The sequence below is a fragment of the Bos javanicus genome, chromosome 10, assembly GCF_032452875.1.
Source record: "Bos javanicus breed banteng chromosome 10, ARS-OSU_banteng_1.0, whole genome shotgun sequence".
Classification (NCBI taxonomy): domain Eukaryota; kingdom Metazoa; phylum Chordata; class Mammalia; order Artiodactyla; family Bovidae; genus Bos; species Bos javanicus.
Window position 1 is genome coordinate 5,356,948 of NC_083877.1, and position 27,561 is coordinate 5,384,508.

Below are 27,561 nucleotides of genomic sequence, written 5' to 3' on the forward strand. Positions count from 1 at the left end.
TGGCAGTTGGATTCTCTTTACCACTAGCACCACTTGGGGAGCCCAATCCAATGTATAAAATAGATAAAATTGCAGTTTTAAAAATCTGAATGGCATGGTCTAGGGTGGGTCAGGGGAATTTCCCTGGCTCAAACTCATCCTCTGGTGGCCCCTGAGAGTCTGCCTTCGAAGCCTGGTACTCTGAGGAACATTATTTTAAACCTGCACTGTACCACTCTTTCTTGACTCTCCTTAGTCCAATTTTCCCTATAGGCCACACTTCTGAGGGACAGCTTTTGAATCTGTGCTATCTTTTCTGGCTGGACGTCTTCACCCTGGGCTTTTGCCATCTTGAAATCTTGACATTTTCCATCTTTCCCTCTGGAAATCTTCTACTGGCATTGCAAGCCTTACTCTGCTCTCATAATTCATTCATTGAACACTGGCGTCTAACCTGTGCCCAGCTTTTTAGACGGCATGGGGGACTGAGGAGAGCAGATGCCGTGCCTCTGATGGGTTCTGAAGCCAGCGTGGGAGAGGGACTCACAGACACAGCTGCGCAGACTCACATCGCAGCCGCGCTTCACCAGAATCCCATTCATTTCCTCAGTTCCCTCTCCCTCAGATGCCTGGTCACATCCTGTGATGGGTGGTGACTGAGATGGAGCCAGCAGAGGGGACCCCAGCAGTGCTGGCTGGCCTCAATGTTGGGACTCCAGAGGTCTTGTCTGATTACTCACTAATGTTCCTGCATTGCTGCTCCCTTTAGTAACCACTGCCGGATGGAAACCTTGAATTAGACTCATACTCCCTAAGAACCCCAAACCTCCCCTCCAGCAGGAAGACCAGTTTATGACTCTGCCAGCATCTGCAGTATGGGAGCTCTGCCTAACTGTGGGCTACCACAGGCCTTCTCCCCTCATGGTGGAGCTGATTTGGCCCCTCAAAGCTAGAGTCCATCTCCCACTGAAGTGGGTATCCCCCAAAGTCCTCTGTCTCCCAGGAAGAGAAGACTCTGTTGCCCTAAAATATGGAAAGATCCTCACAGAGTGCCAATAAGTTTTAAAGATTCCTGAAGGACATTCAGCCTTGCAGTGCCCCCAACGCTGCTACTTTTTGGCAATGGCCCTGTCCTCTCTGAAATGCCTGCATCTTTGGAAGGCTCTGAATGCCCAGAACAGCACACTAGGGGTCTCCCCTGTGGGACCATGTCTAAGTCAGGCTCAAGTTCTAGGAAGCTTCTCCCTTGGTAGTCCATTTGAGTCCATTAACAAATGCAAAACATGTCAGTTCAAGCCAAGTCAACTCAAGTCAATTCTACTCAACTCAACCCAACAACCCATTTGTTGTTGTTCAGTTGCTCAGTCTGAACTCTTTGTGATCTCATGGACTGCAGCACACCAGACTTTCCTGTCCTTCACTATCTCCTGGAATTTTCTCAAACTCACATCCCTTTAGTCAGTGATGCCATCCAACCATCTCATCCTCTGTTATCCCCTTCTTCTCCTGCCCTCAGTCTTTCCCAGCATCAGGGGCTTTTCCACTGAGTCAGCTCTTTGCATCAGGTGGCCAAAGTACTGGAGCTTCAGCTTCAGCATCAGTTCTTCCAATGAATATTCAGGGTTGACTTCCTTTTGTATCGATCTCCTTGCAGTCCAGTGCATAATTACTGCATACTCATACCTCAATGCATACTTACTGCACATCTCTTTGTCTTACTACCCTGAATCCAGCTCTTGTTTGGGGAAAGTTAGAATCCGACAACAAGACACAATCTTTACTCTCAAGGAGTTTTCTATTTTGAACCTAGATTCAGCACAAAATTTCCTGAGAGAATGGATACCTTCCAAAGGGGCCACAGAAAGAATGTCCCTTTCTGGCTTGGAGACAGTCCAACCGGTAGCTTAATCCCTGCGGTTGGCACCATAAGACTTTTCAAACCGCCCTTGGACTTGTCTGACCTCAAGACTTCAGACTGCAGAGTCAGTTGGCCTCTCACACTTCAGAGTAGGATAGTTTATTCATAAGAGTCCTGAGTAATTCATTCATTCATTTATTCATTCACAAACACGTATTGAGCATTTTATGTGCTAGGTACTTTACAGTCATTATACCATTTAATTCTCACAGCAATCAGTCTGGATGCAGAACCATTAAGTGGTCAGCTAGGATGTAACTCAGCCCTAATTCCAAAGCCTGTTCTCTTTCTGTCTCATCCCACTGTCTCTTAGAACAATTGAGTAGAATTCATAATAAAGCATAGAGATCCCCGAATGCTTAAACAAACACATTCTATATGGAGGGAAAGAGTGGATTAATGAATGTTTTATGTGAGGCAAAATCCCACCTGACCAGTTTAGTAGAATGCTTTGAGAAGTGAACTATATACGGAGATAAAGGGTGACTTTTACAAAAAGCCTTTGTCAAGTTTTCATCCCAAAGCCTATTAATAAAATTGATTCATTATAGAACTGGGCAGAGGTGGGTGGTGAGTGGGAGGGAGTCTATTTTTGCATGGATAGAGAACTGGCTTAGAGACAAGAAAGAGAGGGTGGAGATAAATGGGTGCTTTTTCAAACAGGGAACTAGGATTCCCCAGGAATCGGCGCCGAGTTTGGTCTTATATAACACCAGCACACTAGCATCGAACCCCTAGTGTGCACAGGCCCTGTGTTAAGCATGGGGGTATCCAAACAAGCCAGGCTCAGTTCCCCTCTTGGAAGAGTCCACGAAAGGGGATGCTCAGGGACAGCTCCAGGTTTACAGAGAAGCTCCTGTGAAATGGCATGACCTCGGAGAGCAACTGGAGAAGGCTGCTGGGGGATGGAAGGGAGTGCCAGACAGCAATCAGAAAATCTGAGCTCTGGGACCAGCTGCACTACCAACTTTCTGTGTGACTCTGGGCGAGCCCCTTCCCTCTCTGGCTCCCAGTTTCTGCTCCTATACAATGAAGAAGTTGGATGAGATGAAGGGCTGTGGTGTCCTGGATGGGGGACAAGGATTTGGAATAGGGCTTGGTTATGAGACAGTCTGCATATATTGTGGCCAACACGTCTCTTTCTGTCCCTGAGCTGTGGTGGGAGAGACCACTCTGTCTCTGTCTCTCATTTGTGAAAAGTGAGGATGAGGCAAAGAGCCACGAGGTCTGTGATGCTGGGGCTCAGAGCCCAGCCTGGAATCCCTCAGTGGCATTCTCTGCGAGTGACTCAGCATCATAAATAGCTCCCATCTGGATGAGCAATGATATCTATAGCGATCAAGCGATCTCTATATCCACACACACTCTCTCTGTGCAAATATGTGGCTCAGTGTATGCTAAATACGAGGTGGCCTGGAGACGTTCCTCCTCTTAAAAGACTATTTGGTATGAAACTCAAGACTGTTTATTTAAAGAAACAAGTTTACAACTATGCACGTTGGATTACTGGTAGTGGGTGGTGAGGAAGAGGCGAGGTGGATGGATGAAGGGATGCTGGGTGTGATCCAAGCTTGGGGGCCACCTGGAAGAGGAACCAAGGCTGACAGGTCCACCTGCGGGGGTGGGGGTAATGAACATCCACATGAGACGCTTGGGATCCCGGGGTGGGGGTGCAGAGGGGAGTGTTAAGCTCATCAACGCAGAAGCTCAACAAAAGGCATAGGAACTGGGAGTGAGAGGAGAGTAAGCTTCCAGCTCTGCTCTGCCCTGCCATTGATCTTAGGCAATTCATTAGTTCACTCATTCATTTGTCAAACAAACACCAACCACATAAAAGGTATGTAGACCACTTGGGGATACAGACAGGAAAAAGAGGGTAGGAGCTCAGGCTTAGCCACCTGCAGCTGTCCGTCTTCAGGCAAGTCCTTCCCTTGCTCTGTGCTTCGGTTTCCTCATTTGTAACCTGGGATAATACCTCAAGGTGTTTTTGGGGAGGGGAGGGTCTTCACAGAATAAGGTAGCACACACAAAGATGTTCTTCTCTGTTGTAAGCTAGCGCCATTCTAACACGTTGCCAGGTTGACCCATCTCATTCCCACTGGGGAGTGCTCTTGGTGACCGCCGAGGGGAAGTGACGTCACGACCACCTTCCCCAGGAGCGGGGGTGGGGGGCGGGCGGTGCGCTCTGAACACCGCGTATGGGCGTGAGCCTGGGCAGTACCCTCACCTTTGCTTCCTGGCTGAGCTGAGATGCAGGAGCCTTCAGTTACCAGGCAGAGCAGGTAGCATGCCAGAGACCCACAGACTTCCTGGAACCGGGGAGAGGGTGGTAAGGGCGGGGCGGGGAGAGGGCTGCAGGGGGTGGAGCGGCCTCCTAAATGGGCACGCCTCCCCAGCCCCCTCTGACAGATGAGCCCTTGCCCCTGTTGAGGCCACACTGATCCTCTGGATCCTGGCAAAGGGCTGGGCAGTTCAGAATGGGGTCCTGCTTGGCAGGAGACCGAACCCTGACCCCACCTCACCTGCTCCTGACAGCAGTCGTCCGTCTTAGTCACCAGTTCAGGCAATGATGCTGCGGTACCACTGACCACACTGCTTTCTGGCTTCATTGTGATTTCTGACTGGTGTCAATGGGTGGGATTTACGGTCGGTCAGATATGGCTTTGAGTTCTGGCTTTGGGGAAATCCATTCCATTTCTCTGAGCCTCAGCTTCCTCCTGTATAGAATGCGGCTACTAATAGCACCAACCTCATGTATTGTGCCATATAGCTGCTTGTTATTATTTTTGGTTAGTTAATATTAGTGTTAGTCACTCAGTCGCGTCCAATCCTTTGTGATGCTGTGGACTGTAGTCCCCCCAGGCTCCTCTGACCATGGGATTCTCCCGGCAAGAATACTGGAGTGGGTTGCCATGCCCCTCTCCAGGGGATCTTCCCCACCCAGAGATTGAACCCGGGTCTCCTGCATTGCTGGCAGAGTCTTTACTGTTTGAGCCACCAGGGAAGCCTCTATTATTATTGGTGGTGGTGTTACATAAGATAATGCCTGTGAAGATTTCTATTTCATGGTAGCCCCTGAAATCCTAGTTACCTTCCTCTGCTCTCTTCTAGGAGGTACCAGATATACCTAAAAAGGCAAAGGGTACCCAGTAAGTATTTGTCGATCGAGCAATGCTCAGCAAATTCGCTAGATTTGCCTTCACATGGCTCAGAAGAACGAGGTCGATGCTCTGCTCCCAGATGGTAGGTGCTCACACAGGGGCTGGAAGGGGGCATGATCCGCTCGGTTTGTGCAGGGGTGAGCATGGAGCCGGGCGAGACCCGGCAGCCTTCGCTCTTTCTCTCCCGCTGCAGTCCGCTCTGCTCTGGGCTGGACGCCAAGGCCTCAGCCACTGCAGGGACCTGAGCACAACCTGTCACCTCCTCCTCGAATATTTTCTCTTCCTGCCGCCACCAGCGTCCTGCTTGCTGTGACACAAGACGTGCAGATTCCCGTCTCGGCAACAGGGCTGGGGATGGGGGCTTGGCCCCAGGTCAGGGGTTCCAATACATCAGCCGACTCAAGGCCCTTTAAGTCATTGGCGGTCTTCTGGGACCACCCTGGGTAGCACAGCCCTAAGCTGCTGGGTCTCAACAGCTCCCGGCACTATCGCCTCCTCACAGAATCCCCTCTGCCCCCTCAGCCCCTCCACTGAGACAGGAGCGGAGTGAGGAAGGGCCCTGCTGCCGGCTCCCCAGAGCCTGGCACTTAGCAGGGCTCAATAAATATCTGCTGACTGAGTGAATGAACAAGTAAATAAGAGGCTGGACGACTGTGCCAGGCCCTGTTCTAAACGCTGGTAACAGCACAGTGAACAGGGCAGGCAGGCTGCCTGCTCTGGGGAGGCTGACAGTGTTTGAATTTAAAGCTAGCAGCTGGATGGGCCAAAGGGCAGAGTAGCTTCTTCCTCGCTGGTGAGGTGGCGTGGGGGAGGGGGTCTCTGGTTGGGGCTGCTGGCTGCCGGGAGCATCTCTGAGCAGGGTCTGCGTGTAGAGTTGGGAGGCTGACCCTGCTAGGCAGATTGGGGTCAGTAGGTGTGAACTGTTACATTTGGAATGGATAAACAAGGTCCTACTGCACAGCACAGGGAACTATATCCAATCTCCTGGAATAAACCAGAATGGAAAGCAATAAAAAAATAATACGTGTATAACTGAATCATTTTGTTGTATAGCAGAAATTAACAAAACATTGTAAATCAACTGTACTTCAAAAAAACGGTGGGGGGTTGCCAAGGAGAGGAATGTAGGTGTTGTAGTCAAGTGCTTCGTGTCTACCTACTGCTGAGTCCCAAAGAGGTAGCATGTTGCCTGGCACATAGTAGGTACTTAGTACATTTTGTTTAGTGAGTGAAGGGTAGGCAGAGAGTGTGTTGGGACTACACAGGTCTAGGGACTTGTGGGAATCAAGGGTGTTAACTACTGGAGTTCTTATGACTCACACTTGAATGGGGCTTTGCTCTTTCTAGAGCTTTCATGCAATGGTGATTATGCTCACTGAGCAGGTGAGGGGCCCACTTGGCACAGGTTTACAAGTGAGCCCACTATGCTGGGTTTTAGTGTTATTGACATAAGCAGCAGCATGGTGACAGCAGTTTCAACGTAACTGAGTTGTCTCAAGTCCTTCACATCCACAATCTCTAATACTCTCATTAGAGTAGCCAAGGTCATACTCGTCATCACAGAGGAGGGCTCAGATGCTCTGAGAAGTGTTAATCTTGCACAGTTGGAACCCGGGTTTACTCTAGAGTGAGGTGTTAAAAAGCTCACAACCTAATTGGGACCCAAAGAGGAAAGTGGCGAGTTAAAATACGATGTGACATCCACCTGAGCGGGGGTTGGTCAGAGGAGACTCCCTGCCAGGAGGCGGTGGGAGGGCTTCCCTGAGATGAAGAGTCTGGAGCTGAGGCTTAGGGACAGTAGGTTGGAAGGGTTTCCCAGGCAGAGGGAAGAGCATCTGAAGAGGCATCAAGAGAGCATGGTCTTCCCAGGCACTTGGAGGAGTTAGGTTTGGCCAGAGCCTTAGGGAGAAAGAAAGATGAGGCTGGGAGATTGTTGGTGCCAGGTTTGGGGGCTCAGTTTAGCAGGGTGTGGGCTTCACCCCGAGGATCCTGGAGGGCCCTGCAGGGCTTAGCTTTGTGCTCTAGAGAGCTCCTCTGGGAGACAGCTGATGAGTTGGGGGACGGGAGGACTCAGCAGCAAGGCTTGTGTTTGATGAGGCGCAGGGCAGAGGAAAGAGCCTCTCAGCCTCCAGGCTTGGGTGATGTGTCAAGTACAGAGATGTGGGTTCTTTGTGAGTCAGCCCTTCGGTTGGCTGACCCACCCTGCAGAGTTGGAAGCCCTCCTGCAACTCCAAGAAGACCAGTGGGTCAGGTCCTTATCTCTGCCCCAGCCTCAGCCCAGCCGAGCCGTCCTCTGCCACCTGACTGCTCCCAAAATCTGTCCTAGCAACCTCACAGGCTTCACCTTGGCAACTGCAGCCTCTGCACTCCCCTATTCTGGCTGGGCTGGAGTGGAAGGAGGAGTTGGGGTCCCTCCCATCCACCAGACTTGCCTTGCAACCCTGGCTGCCAGCACCCTTGGGCTGATCAGGTGGAGGCTGGCCTATGTGATGAGGGATGTGGGTCTGGACACTGGACAAGGCCCTGGACTGAGAACCTCGTGAGCTGTGTTCTGACTGCAGGGCTGGTGCTGTCTGAGTAACCTTGGTCCAGGATCTCCAACTCCCAGGGCCTCAGTTTACCCTTCAGTAAATAAGGAGAGTGGACAAGACCATCTCTAGTGTATAATATTGTCTTATTCCAGTTATCCCCGTGTTTAATCTTTTCTGTGGTTATTGGTTGGATGCTCTGATGATGGCATGGATTTTAGTGTTGGACTGCAGGCATTTAAATCCTGGTTTGCTTGGACAAGTCACTGCACATTTCTGAGCCTAGAGTACTTTCCTCTATAAAGTAAATAAACTGCATGCTATCTCACCCAAAGGATTGAGAGTCAGGTGATGGTATGTAGGAAAGTGCTTTGTAAATGAAAAAAAGCTACACGAATGTTACCTATTTCATCACATGGACAGTGCTCAGTAATGATGTATTAAATGCCACCCACCCCAACAGCAACAAGAGCAAGCATTCACTGATCTTTAGCACAACAATTTCATATTCACAACAACCAATAAAGTAGCTATTATTATTTCCATTTTCCAGGTGAACAAATGGGGGGCCTCCATAATTAAGTATAGAAGGAGCTCAGCCAGACTCCCTGGCTTCAAAACTTGACTGTTCAAAATTTAATGAGGTGGCCACACCAGCATCTCGTCTCTCCATCTTTGGTTTTTCCTCTTGCCTCAAGTCAGGATGTAACTCAGGGTCTGGTGGGTACAGGGGCAACCTTGTCATTTTTTGTGCATCTTCCAAGTGCCAAGAATTGACCACTTTCTCGGGCGTTCATAAGCATGCCACCCCCTCCCAGGGAGTCCCGTTAAAATGCAGATTCTGATTCCATGGGTCTGGGAAGCAGCTGCACTTCTTCATTTCTAATAAGTTCCCAGAAGATACTGACTTTCCTGGTTTATGATCACACTTGGAGTAGCTGGGTCCCATGCGTGAGTGTGTGCTCCGTCACTTCAGTCATGTTCAACTCTTTGCAACCCTATGGACTGTAGCCCCCCAGGCTCCTCAGTCCATGGGATTCTCCAGGCAAGAATACTGGAGTGGGTTGCCTTACCCTCCTCCAGGGGATCTTCCTGGCCCAGGGATCAAACTCGTCTTCTGCATTGCAGGTGAATTCTTTACCACTGAGCCACCGAGAAGGCCCAGCTAGGTCCTAGAAGACTTTAAAGTGAAAGTGAAAGTGAAGTCGTGTCCGACTCCTTGCAACCCCATGGGTTGTAGCCTACCAGGCTCCTCCATCCATGGGATTTTTCCAGGCAAGAATACTTGAGTGGGTTGCCATTTCCTTCTCCAGGGAAATCTTCCCGACCCATGGATTGAACCCGGGTCTCCTGCATTGCAGGTAGATGCTTTACCCTCTGAGCTACCAGGGGACTTTATCTTATTAAATCCTGGGGATCAGGTTTAATTGGCCCCAGGGTCACAGATGGGGAACTGAGGCTTGAGATGCAATTTGCCTTACTCAGGATCCCACCATGTACAAGACATGGGTTTGAACTGCTTGACTAATGCAGTGCCCTGGGGGTTGTGGGCCTAGCAGTGCCTCCAAGATGTGTGGTCCCTGCTTGAGCTCTCTCTCCACAACTGAAGCAAGCAGTGATCTCCGAGTCCCTGTTTGGAGATGTTTGTTTCTTTCAGTTCATCAAGAACAGACTAGTTTTAGATGCTGGCTCCCTGTGGGAACAGGGCCCTGGCCCAGGAAGTGTCCCTGCAGGGGAGTGAGCATCTGAGGGTCAGGATTACATCCTGCACATGAATGACTCATCTTTCAACCTCTTTTGGAATCCTGTCTTTATTTGAAAATATTTTGTATTTTAATCATCATAGATTTTTTGCATTAACCTTATTAAAAAATACTGCACAGAATGATATTTATGTTGATGGCTGAGCTTTTTAGCATCCCCTTACATTTTGCACCTAAGACAGGCACCTCTCCACCTGCCACCCCCCAGCCTGGGCCGGCCCCGTGTCTTCTCCCTCCCTCTCCTGCCTCGTGGCATTAGGATGCTGCCTGCGAGGCACTGCGGTGCCCACCCGGCAGCCAGCCAGCTGATGGATTTATTTCCCAGCAGGAGAATCCATCACTTTGCTTGCCTTTTGGCTGACCTGCTCTGGCGATGGCAGTGGGGACTGTGGGTCTGAAGAGGTCCCAGGGATCTCTCTGATGTGGGCTTTGTCACATCAGGTCCCTTATGGCTAGGGTAATAGAGGTAAATGACTCAGAACTTAGATTCTGTCACCTCTCTGCTTCAACCAGAGCCCTGCCAGCTCTGCCCTCTTCTCTCCCGCCTTCCCCTTTGCTCAGTAGGTTTCTGTCCTGTGGTCTCATCAGGCTTATTCCTACCCCAGAACCTTTGCACTTTCTGCCTGGACAGCTGCTTCTCCCTATCCAGATGTTGGTTTCAATGCCTCTTCCATCAAGCCTCCCCAGCCTGCCTTACCTAAGCAGCCCCACTCTCCTTAGCACACCCCCTCTTTTATTTCCTTCCTAGCACTTACATAACTTGGTGGACTTATATTTGTTTACTCACTTATTTCCTCTGTCTCCACTAGAATGTGTTTTTATTTCATTCTTCACTGACTCTCCAGCTCCCGCAAGAGTTACTGGCCTGTCACAGGTGCTCAGTAAGTACTGAGGGACCAATGAGCCATATCCTGAGTTTCAGTTTCCACATTTGTGAAATGAAATACAACTCTAAGCCCACACTGTCAGAATCAGAGGCCAAACGGCCTGGGCGGACTGGCTGTAGTGTTCCCATTTCACAGTTGATGAACCTGAAGCTCAGGGAGGTGCAATGACTTGCCCAAGTTCACCCAGCTGAGAAGGGCTAGGGCTGGGGTTCTCCCCAGTTTGGAGAAGCACCCACTTCCATGCCTTGCTCAGAGGAGGCAGTCAGCAATGTGAAAACTGGATCTGAGTGCTCTGAGTATCTTGCCATCTGCTGCTTGAACTGCAAGACCCTACTTGCCCGCCCGGCTGTCACAGCTATCTGACAAGTCAGAGACAGGAATTCTAATGGCTGGTTTTTGTGGAACACAAAGTCCTGCTTCTTGCCAATGGAGAGATACATTTTCTCTGCATTGGCAATTACCACACTGAATGTCTGGGGAACGGTTCTCATCTTCCAGGCACTTTACCAAGATTAACTTCTGAACCCCATGCAGCACTGCTTGCTGCAGTTAGGGGGGTCCCTGGGGGACTATGGGCAGCAGTGTCTCTGTCACAGGGGAAGCTGGGGTTTGGAGGGGCTTGAGGCTCCCAAGTCAACATCTCCAGGAGTTTATTTTCCTAGGAGCAGTTTCTCCACTGTCCAAAATGCCCTGACCTTCTCAAGGATTCAAGGATTCTGACTTTCCCTGCCCCATTTGTTCACTGGTTCAGCAGTGTATCTACAAATATTTACTGAGACTATCCTAGGCATTCTTATAACCCTGAGGCTGCAATGGAGAACAAAATAAAATATATACTGTCCTTGCCCTCCTACAATAATGAATCTGTAGGGAGACAAATGACAGTGTCTAGTAACTGGCTGTGTGACTCTGGGTAGGTTCCTTTCTATTTCTCGGCCTTTGGGTTTCAGTTTATTCTCCACCCCTAATCCCCCCTGCTTAAGAGACTTTGATGACTTCTCACTGCAAAAAAAAAAAAAAAAAAGGAAAAGGAAAAAAAAAAGCAAGATGGGAAACTCCCCTGGTGGTCCAGTGGTAAAGAATCACCTTCCAAAGCAGGGGACCTGAGTTGATCCCTGGCCAGGGAACTAAGATTCACATGCCTGAGGGCACCTAAGGCCATGCGCCACAACTACTGCACCCACATGCTCTAGAGTTCATGCCCTGCACCCGGAGAAGCCCACACACCTTGACTAGAGAAAGTCCGAGTGCCTCAACAGAGACCCAGCGCAGCCATAACAGCCATTGGCTTGCAGACAAAAAACACGCAAACCAAGATGGGCCTCCCTGGCCTGATCTTCAAAATCAGGCCCCTCAGTGTTGGGCTCTAGTTGAACTTTCCCAGCACGTGTTCCCTGCCTTTCCACCCCCATTTTGCCACATTTTTATTTAACCAACACTCATTTGTCACTTTCTAAGTGCCAGGCATTGTCTAAATGCTTCACAAAATGTAACCTGTTTAATCCTAACAGAAACACCTTGAAATGTGTTGTAATTCTCATCTCCATCTTAAAGATGAGGACCCTGAGACACAGAGAGGTAGGTAATTTGCTTGAGGGCACACAGCTGCTAAATGGACCAGGCAGGCAGACGCCCTCTCCCTGCATCCACTGGCTCTATGTTCCGTCTCTGCCTGTTTCGGAGACCAATCCTACCACCTCCTCTTCTAGATACAACTCAGCAGACACTGCCCACCTCCAGGAAGCCTCCCCTGATGTCTTCTTGTCTCTGGGTTCCCGCGACGCCTTGCACATCTCCCCACGGTAGCCCTGCCTGCCCGTGGAATACTGTTGTTCTGGTTTGTGTATTGTCTTCTCTGTTGGATGCTGAGCATCTCAGCGGGGGAGGCTGTGTTTCACCCTCTCTGCTCCCTCTTGCCCAGCCCAGCATTCCCAGATCATCCACTCTCCATGCTGCAACCAGAGGCAGCTTTTAAAAACAAAACTAGTTCTTATCACTCCACTGCTTGAACCATGCAGTGACAATCCATTGCACTTAGCAGGCTTTGCATGGCCTGGTCCCTGCCCTCCCCTCCTTATCGGCTGCCACTCTCCTTCTCAGTCACTTGGCTCCTAGCCACTTTGGTTCCTGTCTGTCTGCAGACAGTCCAGGCTCACAATAAACGCTCTGTTGAGCTATTTCTTCTGCCTGGAACGTTTTGCCCCACATCCACACATGACTGACTTTTTTTGTAATTTGGGCTTCACTCCCATGTCTCCATTGCAGACAGACCTCCCCTATTGTTTGTTTGTTTGTTTGCTTAACTACTGTTTTCATATTTACCTTTTACTTATTGTTAATGACTGTGTCTATTGTAAGTCTGTAAGCCCCATGAGAGCAGGGGTTTGGAGGGTCTTGCTCAGCACATGGAACAGTGCCTGATATAATAGCCACTCAATGAGTTCATGTTGAAGGAAGAGTAGATGCTCTCCAAGGTCTCTTTGGGGAGCAACAATTCAACTAAGCCCGGATAATATAATATAACTTATCTAATTTGGTCTCATCTCAGGCTAAAAGCTGGGATAATTTCACAAGCTGAAATTCATGATCTTCATTACCCTCCTACGTCTTACCTGCAATCATACTCCTAGAAATAAGGCCACTTTATTGACTATTCTCTGCTGACTTCTCTTCATCAGGGATGCTTAAACTTCTTATACATGTTTTAATTTGTCCAACTAAGACTCAAGGAAACTTGTGAGATATTGCCCTCACCATTTTGCAGGCAGGGACATCCCTGAAAAGCAAAACTGCTGACTTGAGAAGTGCCCAGAGCCCAATGGGAGCACACACACTCGTCACAGCCATCACATTTCATCAACAACAGGAGAGACATCATGCTCCGGGAAGGCACAAGAGCTGAGCCCTGCCAACGCCTGGGCCAAACGCTACTCATTTAACGTCCCAAAGGAGTGGCTATCTGTAGCCAAGAGGGATGTGCAGCCAAAGTCAGGGCAAATGGGAAGTCTTCACATGCTTCTGGTTAAAGCAGGTAGGATGGACACACATGCACAGAATTAAGGTCTAGGTGTCCGACTGCAGAGCTATTGCTAATGTGCAGCAGTCAGAACAGAGGTACCATCGTCCTCAACTTTCTCCAAAAGATATGAGAGGGAGCTGTGTCAGGGTACCTCAGAGACCAATTGTCACACATTGTCATCCTCTTGAGAACCAGAAAGGACCCTTCTTGCCCTACTTCTGCCTCTTCCTTCCAGCTTCTTTGAGATGGGGAAGGAAATGGCATCTCACGTGGAGGGGCTGAGAAACTCTAAGGCCTAATCTTTTGGGCAAAATGGAGAACTCTTGAACTTTAAGTTCAAAGGTCTTGGCTCTGGTCTCAGCCCTGTAGGAACTTGGATACATTCCTCCCCATCTGTGTCCCTTGTCTTCTTCATCTGTAAAATATGGCTGTTGGGTTGGATGATTTCCATGACTTCATACCTTCTATATTTATGAGCTTATGATTCAGATGACTTTGAAAGGGAATCTCAGTTTTTTCTTCTTCTTTATGGGGCTCTATTTGTCTTTTGATCAGTTTTGCCAATAGTCACTGGCCCCTGGTCACAGTTTAGGTAGTAGAGAGTATTCTGGCTTGGTAAAATTTGTAAAGAGTTGATGTACCTTTTGCTTTTCCTAAAATAGTTTCTCTAAAGCATGTGGCTTATCACCATGGTGTGGGCTTCTCTCAAAACTTTTTACTAAGGAACAGGAATGTTCAGAACACATTAAGAAGAGAAAGTCATGGTTTGAGTTAGTGACTTCTAAGGTGGAATGGCATTTGAATGGCAGAGATTGTTGCTGATGTTAAAAATCCTTCTGTATGAAATGACAGGATGTCTTAGCTTTGCTTCAAAATAAGTCTGTGTTTGTGTGTGTTTGTACATGTATGTGTGATGAGAGTAGGTGTGGGTACAGATGAAATAAATTGCCCAACTGTTGAAGCTAGATGATGGGTATGTGGGGGATTTATTATACTATTCTTTCTATTTAAAAAAATATGTTTGAAATATTTCATCACAAAAGGGCCTTTGGAGACTGACTCCAGCTTTCTCTACACTCTCATTTCCTACTCCCCGTCCTGAGGACCCTGTGTCACAGTGACATCACCCTGGTGGCTGTGATTTCACACAGGAGGCCCCTACTCACAGTTCCATCTGTTCAAGGCAGTTTTCCTCCTTTCCTCACAGTTCATCACTCCTGCCTCTGTGATCTCACAGCCTTGCATACTCACCTTAATTACAGCACAATCATATCATATTGCAATTGTTTACTTTTCTGCTTCTTGTGCTGGTCTGTGCCCTTTTCAGGACACTTCTCTGTCTCCCTAGTTCACAGCCAGGGCACATAAGAGTCCTCAGCACATGTTTACAGAGGGAATAATATCAGAAATAGTAGTTATTATTTTTTGAGCACTTATTATGTGCCAGGCACTGCCCTAATCTCATTATATAGGTATTTCATTAAAGCCTCACTACAAGTGGGTACTATTAACCTGTCTTCTCAGAAGGTCATTTCTAAGGTCACAGACTTGTAAGTGACAGAGCTGAGATTTGGACTCAACTGAAACTACTTGGCCGTTCTCTGAACATCTGGTATTTTAAGACTTCTCGATCAATCTTACACAACAAGTCCAGGATTTGGGGAGCATGAATTTTAGGCTCAATTTTGCTACAAAATTGCTAAGTGACCTTGGGCAAATTACCTTTGCCCCCTAAGCTCAGTCTTTCCATCTCCCAGTGAGACTCTCAGTAAGCGAGGATCACGTGATTCCAGGGCCCTCCCTGCTTCAGCAGAGGAAAGGTTTCCTCTTCCACATTTGATCTCCTGTCGCCGAACTGGCCTCCCTGTTTGGGAACCTCCCAGCTTCTCATCCTCTTTTCTGGCCACTTGCAACCTCCCAGAGTCAAGCCATTTTCACAACCTGCTGCCCAGGTCCCCTCCTTCCCCCTTCTTTACTTGCGGGCTTCACTCTGGAGGTGGGGGCGGAACCCTAGGCAGGAGGGAGGGGGAGCGTGTAGCCGCCGGCTTCGTGAGGCTTCCCCACGGTTTCTCGGCCCCCTTCCCCCCACGGAAACTCAGCCTCACACTTTCTAGGGATGTTCCGGGGACAGTCGGAGTCAGTGATTGCAGCTGCCAGCCTTGGGCATCTGTGTTAGGCTCTCCGATGGAGCCCGCGGTCCCGAGCTAGCGTGGAGGTGGGGATTTGGAAGAAAGAGGGGGCGGCGCACGCCTTCCTCTTAGCCTAGGCCCAACCTGCCCAACTGTAGCCCGGGACCTTTCTGTGCCGTCGCCCCTCCCATCCTCTTTCCGACTTCCAGCTGGGACCCGCCATTGCACCGCCAGGCCTTGGCGAACTGCAGACCCAAGCCAAGAAACGCGCGAATATGACTAGGCCCCCTCCCCTGCTCGCCTCTGGCACTGCTCTGGGGGAAGTCGAAAGACCCCCACGGAGGTAACCACCCACTCCCAAGGAACGCGGGAGGCCCCAGCCAGCCCCCTGTCTTTGTTCGCGGCTCGCTAGGACGCTGGCGCCCGGCGAGAGCTGTCCGCCGCTACGGTGCTGACGCGGGGAACGGAGCCCGCGGGGGCGGAGGACTGTCCTCTGCGACCGTGGTACTGAACCCAGACCGAACCATTAGAGGAGCCGGCCGGGCGGGCGCGGTCCGCCCGTGCGAGAGCTGACCCCAGGGAGAGGACGCGGCGGGGCGCGGGAGCTCCCCCCGAGGTGGTGCTGAAGCGAGTTGGAGCCCGTGGCGCCCTCCGCCTCGCCCCGGAAGAGCCGGCGGCAGCGCAGAGCTACCCGGAGAAGGAAGGAGGGCGGAGGAAGCCGCCCTCAGGGAGCTCAGCAGCGCGGGGCCTATGGCTAGGGTCTCTCCCGCGAACCTGCTCCAGCGGAGGAGGTGGCGGCTCCGCAACGGAGAGCGAGCGCGAGTTCTACGAACCTGTTGGAAGCTGCAGCTCCACCGCGGCCGACCAGGGCGCCCGGGACCGAGGTTCTGGAGCGCCTCTCCCTGCCCCCTCTTCCTGGACTCCTCCGCGGAGGCGCTCCCTCCTGCCCGGGCTAGCACATGTGCACGCAGGGGGCGCCGAGCCCCTCTTCGATCCGCCCCGAATGTCCGTCGGGCTGCAGGGCGCCGAGTCGACAGGCCTCCCCCAAGGGCAGACCCGCTCCCAGGGAGACCCAAGCTTCCTGAGAAAGGAGGCGGGGGCTGGCGACGGGGACGAGAGAGGGCGCCAGCAGAGGTGTCTGTAACCCAGAGGGAGGCATGGGGGAGCTCCCTAGAGTCATTTCTGTCCTGAAGTTTAGAGACAACAGGGTCCTGTTGCTTAAGGGACAAAGGGCATCCTGCTTTGGAAACATCCCCCACCGCCCCACTTCATTTCTGGGATCAACGACCAAATGCAGATCTTGTACCTGCTCTGCAGCAAACTCCACTCACTGGTCCAACTGCCTTTCGTACCCAACTCCAGTCCATCATTTACCATTCCCTAGAGAGAGCTTTCTAAACCTGCCCTATTTATCGTGCATCTGTAATAAAACACAAGCTTCCCTGGTGGCTCAGACGGTGAAACCGCCTGCAATGCGGGAGACCTGGGTTCGATCTCTCGGTCGGGAAGATCCCCTGGAGAAGAGCATGGCAACCCACTCCAGTATTCTGGAGAATCCCCATGGACAGAGATGCCTGGTGGGCTGCAGTCCATGGGGTCACAGAGAGTGGGACACGACTGAGCAACTAAACAGTAGCACCAGTAATAAAATATAAGTTCTTTGGTGTGGAATTTAAAGATCTTTTACCAGGAAGACCAAGGGCTTCCTCTCCAGCTGTGTTCTTGTCAGGACAAATGAGCATACCTCCTGAACAGGATCACTGCAGTGCCCTAGCACCTGCTGCTCCTTTTGACTGGAACGTTCTTCCCCCTTACTACTTATGCTTTGTGAGTCAAAGTGTCTTCATTTTTAATGAAAATTTCCCTAATCTCTAAGGCACAATCAGCTCTCTTTTCTAAGCTCCCTCAGCCTCTACATTCCTTTACTAGACTTCTTGTCACACTGTTTTGTAATTACTTATGTATCTATATCCTCTGTTACCAGGCTCATAAAAACTGGTTTCATATTTTGTCTTCCTCTGTGTCTCTGTCTCCTAGCATGGTGATTGAGACACAATAGAATAGCTGAATTATATATGCGGAATGAATGCACACAGGAGAAACAGAGGTCAAAGGAACTTCCTTTTCTTCATGTGATTGCTCATTTGAATATATATCCATATATATTGACTATATTGACTATCAACATATAATTCATCCAACATATGAATATATACTCAAGTGAGCAATCTTATAAAGGAAAGGAATATATACATATATGTATATATTAAATATATATATCAAATCACAGCCTGCAAAGTCCCATGTGGCAGCATTCCTCCCTAGCCTTCCTGCGTCATCACCATCAACTCTCCCCTGACTCAGTAATTTCACCTACAGCAACTTCTGCTTTGTACCAAGCTGCTCTTGTGTGTGTGTGTGTGTGTGTGTGTGTGTGTGTAGCAGAGTTTTATTAAAGTAAGAAAAGGGGCAGAGAAAGCTCCTGACATAGACATCAGAAGAGGGACGGAGCGTGCCCCCCTCGCTAGTGTTAGCAAGGCAGGTATAACTTTTTAAATTAGTTATTGCAATAAATCAAAAGAATGTCTCAAGGTTGTAAAGATCTTACTAGACCCACTCCCATAATTTACATTTTAAGATAACAGGATTAGCCAGAAGGTTTTCAGGAAGGAGAAACTGTCCTCAAGAAGGATACATTGTTGTTATATAATCTTAGTACAGAGTTTAAACTGAGTTGTTCCTTGTGTAATCATAACTTCCGGGCTTAAAGAAAAAAATGTTTTATGTTACTAAGACTAAGGAATGTAGAGAAAAAAAGATGCTTGTCCTTTCCTCCTCCTTGAGAACCCCAGACCCCTCTCTCCTTGGGGACCCCCGGACTTCTTATCAATCTGCCTAGGAATTGACTCTCTTATTCCCCCCTTTTCTTTTAGGAGAATTATGTTGCCAAGGGAAAGGGGTGTCATTTCATTCCATAACTACTTCCTGCTGTGATGGGGTGCTGTCCCTAAATTGTTGAGGCAACATATTCTCCTAACCCTTATATTGAGGGTCTCTGATCCAGGGGCCCCAAGTAATAGTTGGAGGAAGTTGTGGCACTTGTAGGAGCTTGGACAACCATTTGTAACCTAAAAGCTTTCAGACGGTTAGAAACAAACCCTGTTTTACAGTTACAGATGTAAGGCAAACAGCAAAAACAGAAAAATTAGAATTATTACGATTAAGAGAGTTTTCCACCATGGGGAGCTAGTTAACATTTCTCAAAGTGAGGTGACTGAGGCTTCAGGAGAATCCATAGTCTGAATCATCTTGCTCATGTGTTTAGTAAAGTGAGTAACATTAGCACTATGTTGGGTATGAATAATGGCACAAGTTCCTCCTTGTGGAGCTGTTAGAATATCTAAGGCCAATCTGTTTTGTAAAACCACCTTTCTAATTTGTATTTGTTCAGCATTAAGGGCTGAAAGTTAGTCAGAGCATCAACTCATAGGATAATATCTGATCTGTGGTTTCCAGAGAAGGAACAAATATTGTAGCCAGATAATCATACCAGTGAAATATAGATCTTGCCCTACGAGTTTTAGGGTGTAGCAGATTAGTGGGTGTCTCTGGAAGCTCTACCAGCTCCAAGTAAATATAATATGCCTTGCCACTGTTAATGGAGAAGGCAATGGCACCCCACTCCAGTACTCTTGCCTGGAAAATCCTATGGACAGAGGGCCTGGTGGGCTGTAGTCCATGGGGTCGCTAAGAGTCGGACACGACTGAACGACTTCACTTTCACTTTCACTGGAAGCTCTGAAAATATGAAGCCATGAGTAAAATTTAGACCTAGGGTGCATCTTCCTATCCAGCCAGGGGGAAGCCAAACCCACAGGTAAGAGCCACATATCCAGTAGGTCCTGTTTGGAGCAGACCAGCGTGACTTCACTTTCACTTTTCACTTGCATGCATTGGAGAAGGAAATGGCAACCCACTCCAGAGTTCTTGCCTGGAGAATCCCAGGGACAGGGGAGCCTGGTGGGCTGCTGTCTATGGGGTCGCACAGAGTCGGACACGACTGAAGCGACTTAGCAGCAGCAGCAGCGTGACTGAAGGATCCAGTCCCACCAAGCTGCTTTTTAAAACTTAAAAAAAAAAAAAAATTTCTTTTTTTCTTTTTTCTCTATTTTGGACCCTTGTAACCTTGATCTGAGTCCTTCTTGTCTTTTGGGTTTCAGCTCAAATGTCTGCTCCTAAAGAGGCCCTTACTGGCCACACTAATGTTTGCTTTCGAATTATTCTTTGACATTGTCTGCTTCATTTTTCTTAGTAATTATTATTCTGACATTATTTTATTTGTAGGTTTTCTTGCTGATCACTGGCTTTCCTTCAACTGGAATTGAGACTAGGGCAAGTATCATGAATGTCTTACTCCATGCAGTATTTTTAGTGATTAGCAATCCGAGGGGCACTTACCTCATACCAATGCATCTGTAGTCTGTTTCTCCCTGGGAAGATTTTAGCTATTGTGCAGGTCATTATGCAATCTTTTACTAGGTGTAAATTAACCGAGAATATTAAGGAAAGAAGATCACACTGACATTCCGTGGGATGGGGAAGAAGAGGAAGTGGAGGGCCACAGATATGTGGCTGTGAGATGACAGGCCCGAATCACAGTCTCTCTTCACCATGCTGGCTCCCTTTTCCATTCCATAGAAAGCACTTTCACACCCACAATCCCATTTGATATTCATAGCAACCTGATCTGGTAGATATTGTTCTCCCCAACATAAAAAATAGCTGAGGCCAAAAGAGCAAGACTCACTTAACCGAGATCACACAGCTTGTAAGTGGTGATGCCATTCCTGGCACTGTGCTGTGTGCTGGGGATCTAGAACTAAGACATGGACCCTGGAGAAGGAAAAGACAACCCACTCCAGTCCTCTTGCCTGGAAAAGCCCACGGATGGAGGAGCCAGGTGGGCTGCAGTCCATGGGGTCTCAAAGAGTTAGACACGACTGAACAACTAACACTTGCAACAAGTTTCAATGCAGTTCTGTGAATAACAGTAGTGGTTCTCAACCTGGAGATGGAAAAGAAATGAATAGGCTTCCAGCTGCAGAATAAACAAATTCTTTTCAATAACAATTTCAATTTGTCCAGTCCTTCCCAGGTGTCAGGTACTATACTAAGTGTCTTACACATGTTGTCTCCATTTATCATTCTTACCTATTTCTATCCTCATTTTTTCAGAGCTAATAGAACCTTTGGGCCAGGAAGGTCCCCTGGAAGAGGGCATGGCAACCCACTCCAGTATTCTTGCCTGGAGAATCCAATGGACAGAGCAGCCTGGCGAGCTACAGTCCATGGGGTTGCAATAATGGGACACGACTGAGCGACTTAGCATGCAATAGAACATTAGGGAGGTTGACTAACTTGGCTAAGGTTGTGAGGCTGGTAAACAGCTCAGCTGGGACTTAACTTGTTTGTTTGACTCAAAGCCTGAATTCTTAACCATTATGCACCCCAGACCTACTGAATCTGAATGTCTGGTGAGCAGGGATGGCCTAGAATTTGAAGATGATCTTTAGGTCATTCTATTGTATCTTAACCCCTTTGAGAAGCACTCCTGTAGAGAGTGTGGCAGAAGGAGAGGAAGAAGGGATGAAAGCTATCCATGGGGAGGGGAGGTTGAGATTTGGTCTTGAAGGATTAAGAGTTTCTAGGCAGAAAAAAGGTAAAGTATATCAGTCAGAGGGAATGGAATGTACAAGATCCTTGAAGTATGGAAATGAAGGGACTTGGTTTGGTGTGAATGGAGACTAAGGCTGATGGAAGGGATGAGAGATGAGAAAGGAGTCTGGAATGCAGTTTGGACTTGACTGTATGCCTTTATCCTACAGGCAGCAGAGAGTCATTGAAAGGCAAGAGCGCTTCTTTAATAACTGCCATCATCACCTTGATCATCTCGCAAGAACAACATTGGATAAGTCCTTTATAATTTGCAAAGTGCTTTCTATAATATGAACAGAAATACTGCTCTAGAGTGATGTGGACCTGAAGCTCCATGAGGGCCCCATATCCTTGGGCTTTTCTTATTGTTCCTAGTACCTAGCAGAGAAGCTGGTACAACATAGGAGCTCAGTAAGTATCTGTTGAAGAGGAAAAAATTGGAGGAATCTAGTTTAGAGGCTGCTGCAATAATTCAAGTAAGAGAGAAGTGATGAGAAGCATCACTTAATCCAAGAGTGTATAATTCTTTGAACTACTGACTCTGGAAAGGAAAAACCTATGGCCGCCTACCTCCAAGCACCTTCAAGAGGTTGGAATTTAGTTATCCAAAATGGTTGCTGAATAATTGCAACAATTTTCCTCTCCAACATACCAAAAATAAAAATGGCACCTGGGTGGCCAACACCCAGTCAAGCCAGGATTTCCTCTGTTGTATGCTCTTTATGTTTTTTGGCTCCTGAATTTTGTCCCAATGGTCTCTATTATGTGGCAATAACATTCCATGCCATTGTTTGCTTCAGTGTTTTAAAGGGCAATCACCATGCTAATGAAACTCAGTCTTGGCTCAAGAACTAAAATCTACCTTCTGTTTCTCCACCCCTCTGGGAAGTCCACATGGACCCTGATAATAGCTAACCTACAGATGACTGACTTATATTAGGCTCCTTTATAGCACTCGGGGCTTCTCTGGTGGCTCAGATGGTAAAGAATCTGTCTGCAATGTGGGATACCAGGGTTTGATCCCTGGTTTGGTCTTGCCTGGAGAATCCCATGGACAGAGGAGCCTGCCAGGTTGCAGTCCATGGGATCATAGAGAGTCACGTGACTGAGCAACTAACACTTTCACTTTTTTTTCACTTTATAGCCCTTGACATATATTAACCCTGTGAGGTAGGTATGACTCAGATGAAGAAAAAAAGAAGTCATGAGATTTGCTTGACAGAGGCAGACCTCAAACTTTGGCTATTTGACTTGAGTCTACTGTTTCCAACAATATACCTGACTGTCTCCCAGATACAAAATTTCCTATTTTGTTTCCTCCCAGGATGCCTGTGTAAGCCTGGGAAATAATTTAATCTCTGAGAGCCCCAGTTTCCTCTTCTGGAAAATGGGGATAAAAGTAGCCACTCAGGCAGGTTGGTGGGGGAATAAGTGAGGTAATATACGAAGACAACTAAATGGTGCTGTTTCCTTTCCTGGTCTTCCTCACCTGGGCCAGCAGTTCCACATCTGCTCAGCTGCTTGGGCCACTATTAAATTCTTCCTTCTCCTCAGCATCCAGTCCATCAGCAGATCATTCAAGCTTTCCCACCAAAATAGTTCATGTATAAGTTTACCTCTTTCCCTATTCACCACATCCCATCTTGTCCACACCATCATCATCTTCTTCATGGACTATTGCAAGAGCTTTTAAACTGATCTCTCTGGTTCCACTCATTCTCCCAAATGTGATTTTTAAAATGCTTATCCCATACAAAAAAGAACAAAAATTGTGAAAACAGTTGTTCAGTTAATCACCACAGAGTGATCACAACTGTGCAACCAGCACCCAGACAGTACAGTCCCTTTCATGGGATCTCAGTTATTACTCGCTTACTCTGCCTCAAAGGTAGCTGCATGTCTGACTTCTGACACTATAGATGAGTGTTGCTGACTTTTAAAATCATATACCAACGTGTTTTGTGTTTGGCATCTTTTGCTCAATACCATGTTTGACATTGTTGCTTTTGTCAGCAACATCCCACTACACAGTGGGAAAGATATACCCATCTGAATGAAGAGTTCCAAAGAATAGCAAGGAGAGAAAAGAAAGCCTTCTTAAGCGAAAGATGCAAAGAAATAGAGTGAGACAATAGAATGGGAAGGACTAGAAATCTCTTCAAGAAAATCAGAGATACCAAGGGAACATTTCATGCAAAGATGGGCTTGATAAAGGACAGAAGTGGCAAGGACTTAACAGAAGCAGAAGAGATTCAGAGGAGGTGGCAAGAATACACAGAAGAACTGTACAAAAAAGGTCTTAATGATCTGGATAACCACAATGGTGTGTGTGGTTACTCAACTAGAGCCAGACATCCTGGAATTGTGAAGTCAAGTGGGCCTTAGGAAGCATTACTAAGAACAAAGCTAGTGGAGGGATGGAATTCCAGTTGAGATATTTCAAATTCTAAAAGATGATGCTGTGAAAGTGCTGCACTCAATATGCCAGCAAACTTGGAAAAGTCAGCAGTGGCCACAGGACTGGAAAAGGTCAGTTTTCATTCCAATCCCAAAGTGCAATGCCGAAGAATGTTCAAACTACCAAACAATTGCACTCATTTCACATGCTAGCAAGGTAATTCTCAAGCTATGCTTCAACAGCATGTGAACTGAGAATTTCTAGATATACAAGCTGGATTTAGAAAAGGCAGAGGAATCAGAGATCAAATTGCCAACATCTGTTGGATCATAGAAAAAGCAAGGGAATTCCAGAAAAACTTCTGCTTCATTGACTATTCTAAAACCTTTGACTGTGTGGAACACAACAAACTGTGGAAAAATTCTTCAAGAGATGGCAATACCAGGCCACCTTACCTGCTCCTGAGATACCTGTATTCAGGTCAAGAAGAAACAGTTAGGATCAAACATGGAACAACAGACTTGTTCCAAATTGAGAAAGAAGTAAGTCAAGGCTGTATATTGTCTCCCTTCTTATTTAACTTCTAGGTAGAGTACATATGTGAAATGCCAAGCTGGTTGAAGTACAAGCCAGAACCAAGATTGCAGGGAGAAATAGTAATAACCTCAGATATGCAGATGACACCATCCCAACAGTAGAAAGCAAATAGGAACTAAAAAGCCTCTTGATAAGAGTGAAAAGGGAGAGTAAAAAAGTTGACTTAAAACTCAGCATTCAAAAAAACTTAGATCACGGCGTCTGGTCCCATCACTTCATGCCAAATAGATGTGGAAAAAGTGGAAACAGTGACAGACTTTATTTTCTTGGGCTCCAAAATCACTGTGGATGATGACACCACCATAAAATTAAAAGACTCTTCCTCCTTGGAAGAAAAGCTGTGACAAACCTAGACAGCATATTAAAAAACAGAGGCATCACTTTTCTGTTAAATGTCCAGATAGTCAGAGTTATGATTTTTTCAGTAGGCATGTACGGACATGAGAGTTGGACCATAAAGAAGGCTGAGTGCTGAAGAATTGATGCTTTCAAAATGTGGTGCTGGAGAAGACTCTTGAGAGTCCCTTGGACAGCCAAGAGATCAAACCAGTCAATCCTAAAGGAAATCAACCCTAAATATTCTTTTGAAGGACTAATGCTGAAGCTGGAACTCCAATACTTTGACCAGCTGATGCAAAGAGCTGATTCATTGAAAAAGACCCTGATATTGGGAAAGATTGAAGTCAGGAGGAGAAGGGGACATCAGAGGATGAGATGGTTGGATGGCATCACCGACTCAATGGACATGAGTTTGAGCAAACTCTGGGAGATGGTGAAGGACAGGGAAGCCTGGTGTGCTGCAGTCTATGGGGGTCACAAAGAGTTGTAAATGAGCTAGGGACTGAATAACAGCAAGTATATGACGATATCTCAATTTGTTGATGGATTTTTCAGTTGTTTTCAAATTTTGTGTAGATCTTTTGATATATATATGTAAGGGTTTTTTTTTAATATTCCCATGAATGAAATAAATGTGTGAGGTGTGTGTATATATTCAACTTTAGTAGTTATTTCCAAAAAGTTCTCCAAAATGGGGATACCAATTTACACTCTTAAAAGCTATGTTTGAGAGTTCTGCTTGCTCCACATCCTTGACAACACTCTGCATTGTCAACCTATTTTCACTTTCGACCATTTTATGTATGCAGTGAATATGTAGTGGTTTCAATTTGAATGGCTGATCAAGTACATGTTTAATGATTATTTAGAAAATTTCTTTTGTGAAATGGTTGTTCATTTCTTTTATCAGCTTTTCTATTGTGTTATCTGTCATTTCCTTATTGATTTATGGGAATTCTTTACATATTCTGGGTCAGAATCCTTTCAGGTTATATATATTGTAAATATCTTCTCCCAGCCTGTGACTTGCCTTTTTCCTCTCTTGATGGTATCTTTTGAGCAACAAAAGTTGCTAGCTTTATTTTTATCAAATTTTCCTTTATAGTTAGTGCTTTTTGTGTTCTGTTTAAGAAATTTTTGTCCATGCAAGATGACAAAAACATTCTTCTTGTTATCTTTTAGAATCTTTATTGCTTTATCTTTTGTATTTAGATTTACAACCTGCAGAGAACTGATTTTAGTCATGGTATGAAGTAGGGGTTAAGATCAATTTTTCTGACTGTATGGCTACGCCATTGGCACAGCACCATTAATTGAAAGACCATTTTCTCTTGCACTGTTCTATATGCTATTTTTGTCATAAATCAAGTGTTCATATTTGTTTGGGTCCAATGTGGCTTTTAAAAGTGTGAAACAGGTCAAGTCATTAGCGTCTTACATCTCTGATAAATCTTTCCTGTTGAATCCAGAATAAAATGCAAACTTCCTATCATACCCTTAACGATTTCACGTGGTCCGGTCCCTGTTAGTCCTTTTATTCCACCACTTTCCCTCTTGCTCACTCCACACCAGGTGAGCAGTTTCTTTTCACTCCTTGAATATATACGTCTCATTCACAGCTCAGGACCTCAGCTCTTTCCATTGTTGAGTATTCCTCGACATGCAGACATTTTTACAAATGTCTTCTCTGGGAAGTTTTAGCTGCCTATGTTTTCCAAACAGCCCCTTCTCATCCCAAGTGACATTCCATAGGATTACCTTGTTTCACTTTCAATAACGCTGATTGCCCTTTGAAACATTTGTTTTCTGTTTCTCTTACCAGAACATAATCTCCATGAGAGCAAGTCAATTGCTTTTATCTCTGAGCTCACGGTGCTGGAAAAGGTGGCTCAGGGAATGTTTTTTGACTCGGTGAGAGTGACAGCTTCTCCACTCTGTTTTCCATTTCATCCAACTCTTGAGTTAGTGCAGTGCACAGCATCTCAAAAGTTGTAGTGTTGTGTGACATGAAAATTTCCAACATTATTAATGTTGGAAAATTAATTAATTTTAATTAATCATGCTTGACTTATTTGCCTATTTTTATTGATATTCTTAAAATCCCAGCTGTCATTATTTCATCAAATCAATTTATGAGGGGAATTCTCCTAATTTTTAAGGGGAATTCTAATTTTTGAGAGGAAAAGGAGAAACATTGTTATTTTTTGAGCACTTATCTCATTCAACCCCAAACAGCCATTTGAAGGAAAGTGTTCTCACCCTCAGTTTACAGATGAGGAAATAGGGACTCAGAGAGGCTCATAGTGCAGTCAGTCCTCATAAAAATAGTTTAATCAGATTGCACACAGATTTCACAATGAAGCCAGTTCAAGCCCATGTCAGAACAATTCCACAGAATTTGTGGCACATGAAAATGAGGCATTTAGCAGAGGATTTAAATTTGGTTAAGGGGAATAGAGCTTGGGTTCTAGACTTGGTCTTATCCCTTAAGAAATTTGTGACATTGAAAAAACCACATGAAACCAAATTTCTTCATACCTAAAGTGAGAATAAAATAGAATCTATTTTTTAAGATTATCTAGGGGATTAAATGGTAATATGCCTGTAAAGTGCTTGTATATAAAAAGAGTTCGGTAAATGTTGGTTGCTATTATTATTGCTGTCTTGAATAGTAACCCAGCTTGCTCTTTCAAGATTTGCTGAGGAGTTGCAATAGGAGATAAGATGATTAGAAGTAATTAATGTAGAACTTTAGAGTTGTATGTAAAATCCTGCAAAACAGAACTTTGAGAGTCATCTTTTTCTGGTGGAGAAGAACATTCTGAATGTTTCCACTTGCCTGTACAGAGAAAGGGAATAGGCTAGAGAGGTGAACTGACTTATTCAAAGTCACGGAGCTTGGATCCAAACCCAAACCCCCTTCACCCTCAAGCTGGTACAATTCAAGGTACTTAGTCCCCTCCCCTGGCTCCTGAAATCACAGCCCCTCCCCTCTCCATTGTGTCTGCCATAGGGATAGAGAAAATCCAGAGATAATCCCTAAGCCTCATTTGAGCTAATAATCACATCCATTTATCTCCCCACCAAGCTGCTTATTGCAGCAATGGACAACAGTCCAGCTGATCGGG

At 46.6% G+C, this 27,561-nt stretch overlaps 1 protein-coding gene across 1 annotated transcript in view; it reads right to left on the reverse strand.

The window, feature by feature from the left end:
• CPLX2 (complexin 2) overlaps nt 1–16,838 on the reverse strand; it is a 91,227-nt gene extending 74,389 nt beyond the window's left edge. Inside the window, exon 1 of the mRNA XM_061429963.1 lies at nt 16,218–16,838. The gene's annotated coding sequence lies outside the window, so the exon portion shown is untranslated. The remainder of the gene's footprint in view (nt 1–16,217) is intronic.
• Between the last annotated feature and the right edge of the window lie 10,723 nt (nt 16,839–27,561).